Source organism: Buceros rhinoceros, unplaced genomic scaffold (assembly GCF_000710305.1).
Source record: "Buceros rhinoceros silvestris isolate BGI_N320 unplaced genomic scaffold, ASM71030v1 scaffold12235, whole genome shotgun sequence".
In the NCBI taxonomy this organism is placed as follows: Eukaryota; Metazoa; Chordata; class Aves; order Bucerotiformes; family Bucerotidae; genus Buceros; species Buceros rhinoceros.
Window position 1 is genome coordinate 72,805 of NW_010411261.1, and position 3,810 is coordinate 76,614.

Sequence of the window (3,810 nt, forward strand, 5' to 3'; positions counted from 1 at the left end):
GGGTGGGTCAACAAACATACAGGATTTGTCACAGTTTAAACCACTCGTTTATGAGTCAAGAAACCACAGGAGTACCAAATACCGCCACAGGTTCTGGCCTTTAAACTGAGCCTAAGATGTGCCATGCATCCACTGGGTGAGGTCAACATGAGAGCCCCACAAAACCCAACTATTCTGCTGATGATCGCTTGAACTAACAGCCCAGACAATGCCAAGAACTTTAATCTCACGGATGATCTGAACAGGAGAAAAATGTTTATTGAGGACTCTGTGCTCAGTTAACTGAGCATGACGGACATTACAAGAATTATTGTATGGTCAAAATTTTAACTGAAATTTTCCTAGAGCCACTGAATTCCCATGAAATACACTGTTTTGCAATAGTTTTTGCCCCATTGCAATAAGGACGAAATTATTGCCAACGACGCTTACTGACTGAAACGCTATACGATCATCTAGACTATTTCAAACTGCTGGAAGTTGTTATAGTAACAAACACTCCTGTTGTTTCATAGCAATTCCGCTCTGAACAGAAAAAACAAGGCAAAACACAAATACCCTTTTCTTTTCTTTTTTGAAGCATTCTAAAGCAGATGGATATAAACATTTCCATTCAATCAAAAGCCATGTCCCCTCAAAAAGGGCACTGAAATGTCGTTTGCTTTAATGTCATCGCTGCAGTCACTGAGCGAATAGCATGGTTTTTACTCACGGACACCTGCTGGGAAACAATTTGCCTTTGAAAACTATTAGGAATACAGTGAGCTGAGCACCCACATCTGCAAATGGGATGTGAGTGGTCACTGGTGGCATCTAGTACTGGAGGGAAAGGAAAAGGTGGTGGGGAAAGAAAACAGGAAACTTGGAAGGGGGAAAACCCACACAGGCTGCGCAGCTTTCACATCTGCCCCCAAGCTGGCGGCAGTCCCCTGCCGTGCTGCTGCCACTGCTTCTGGAAAAGGACCCAGCCATCGCTCCAGGTTGAGGGAGGATAGAGTTTGGGCATCTCCTCGGAGGCGTGACCAGCCTGCAGGATGAGGGGGCAGGTCTTCCTCACATGCTCAGGGAATAGCCCATCGCCAGCTGGAATCAGGGGTTTCTCCCCTTCCTCTGCAGCATTGAGCACTTGTCAGGGCTCCTCTGCTCCGTCGTGGCTGGGTTCCTGCCTGCTGCTCACGCACCACAAAGATGGCCTCTTGTGCTCTGCAGCTGGGGGAGGAAGACTTCTTCCCCCCACGGTGGGCTAGCTAATGCCTACAGGGGGGTGTTTTGCCTTCCTCTGCAGCACTGAGCACGGCCTCTTGCCAGGCTCCTTTGGCCAAGTACCTGCTTGTGTTCCATGAAGGTACCCTCATGTCCCACACTTGAGACAGAAGGTCCCAGGGTGAGCTGAGACACATCCCCTGGGCCCTTGGCAAGAGATGGTGTGGGTGGGGGTCCCAGGGGAGGCCAGTCCCAGCCATTGAGGCCTATGAGGACCCCCAGGACCCTGACAGAAGAAGACTTTCAAAGCCACAGGAAGAAAAATGTGGTCACTCAGTAAATAATAGTTCTGGGTACATCAATTCCCCTGCTGTGCTTTCTCACCAGCCAAAGTGCACGCCTCCTTGAGAAATTGTCCATTCATCCTCTTTGCACTGAGAAAAAGGAGCCGTTCCAGGAGGCAGCAGACGTGCCCACGGCAGCTGGGCTCTCCACAGCACTGTGAGATGTGACTGAGCTGCCAGGGGGTTCTGGTTTCACCAACAGCCAAGCCCAGGAGGGAGCACTGCCAGGGCTCTCTCCTTCACGCAGCCACCTAACCTCGTAAACTTCCCCAGCTTTGTGACCTCTTGGGTTTTTCTTCCTCTCTCACACTTTAAAATTGATAAGGCACAGATTCAAAAGTTAGCGATGGGGAGGACTGACCAACCTGCCAGCAAAGAGACAGATGGGATCAGGCGAACACATGCCTGTTCTCGTCAGCCTCACTCCTCCAGAAGTGAGACTAAACCCAAAGCAATAGCTTCCCCTTTTTACTCAAGACTCCGCCTGCAATTCACAGAAAAACCAGCAAGACTAACATTTTCTCAATTAGAATTTGCGTGTGTGTGTGTTTACGCCAGACTGTTTTTTAACTACACATTAATTAGTGGCTGCTTCCAGCAAAAACAACCCCCCAAAACATGATCTATATAGAGCATAAAGAAACACCACCATAATGGCTGTAAACAAAACACGTCACTGGTCTACATGCACGGGAAATGCTGCACTACGATCCACTCCCCATCACACAGTGTAAACAGCTGCACGGAAAGGGCTGGTCGGCAATCCCGACCTGAGTACGGAGTCTGGTGTGTAAATCACAGTAACCGGCCACGGGTAGGAAGGTACCAGCGTTGAACAGCCAAACAGAGAAAACCCACTGGCTCCCAAAACCAACTGGTGCCAAACACGCTGAGGTGGGAGGTGTGTAACGAAGAGAGAGTTCAAACACAGTTAGTCATTTCTGTAAGCGCCAGACAGACAGAACACACCTTCCGACAATTCAGCCCGAGATCGCCACAGCGAGTACCGCTGCTGGAAGTAAGGCTGGACTGGCAACAAATCCAGTGCCCTTTTGTGAAAAGGGACGCTGTTAGGTTGGTCACTCCCCTTCTCTTGAAGGTGGATCCTCCCTACGGCTGTTTTTCTAATGACAACAGTTAAAAGATCCCTAGATTGGATCGTTCTAAAGTGGAATAAATGTTATAATTCCCCAAGCTGTACCTGGTAGCTTATGCCAAACCCCTTTCTTCTGCATTTATGTGCTCTACTTTCTTATTTTGGTGGTGGTCTGCATGCTCAGAACAAGGGTCACGCATAAGAAGGATGTGGATTTGCTGTTTCCGGGTACTTATTAACGGATCAATGGGCTAAAAGTGGTATAGCGTTGGAGACATGGATGAAAAACTCTGTATAAACATTGCTTGCCAAACAAGGGGCCAATGCAAACAGACCAAAATGAATAAAAAGCGAGCTAGTTTTGAAACTAGATGAGTTTACATTAGATAAGAGTTACGGCTGAAATGTGACCTGAATCTTCCACAATTTTTCCTTAAAAACAAAACGTTTTTTTCTCCAAAAATCAAAAGCCAAAATCCCTCCAAAGCACAAGACCTCTAAACGTCACCTGCAAGAAAATTCTGGGTGAAAACATCCAAAGCAGTAGCCTCCCCTGTAAATACGCATGTGAGAATTTCAGAGCTGCTGGGACCCTATGAGAAACAGGCAATTCGTACAGGTCATTGTCACTGCCAGTCCCGGTCACACTACATTGTCACTGCTCGTGATGAGAAACTCCACAAGTTAAGAGGATGTATTTACAACACACCCTGTTCCATGCTTTCTCTCTAAAGCTTGTCTTGGGTTAGACACCTGGGAGTCCTCCTGGGAGCATGCTGCTCCGAGGTTGAAGTTCTACTTTCGGTGATCGCCCACTCTTGTTACCGAGCGGGTCGGTAACCCATGGAGCACGTTTTTTTACTGAGGCAACACAGGGTTGTGAACCCTCACACTCCTGCTCGTTCTTTTCCTCACGCCCAAGCTGTGGCTGCAGCTGTGCCTGGGGAAACAATCTGCTGGTGTGGGAGACAGCATCACACCACGAGCAGCCTGGAGAACTGAAACAGCACAGAAACACGCCACTGCACGTTGGCATCTATATATGGAGCCCCACCATACCTCCTCTGCTGACCCAGCAGCCACTGATGAAAGTATCTGGAGCAAAACCTTTTACCTGCTTTGCTTGAAGTTTGGGGGGTTTTTCTTGGTGATTTCTTCTTGTCTTCC

The 3,810-nt window shown here is 48.3% G+C and overlaps 1 protein-coding gene across 2 annotated transcripts in view; it reads right to left on the minus strand.

Moving 5' to 3' along the window:
• PDE1C (phosphodiesterase 1C, calmodulin-dependent 70kDa) overlaps window positions 1-3,810 on the minus strand; it is a 64,320-nt gene that overhangs the window by 2,320 nt on the left and 58,190 nt on the right. The window lies entirely within an intron of this gene.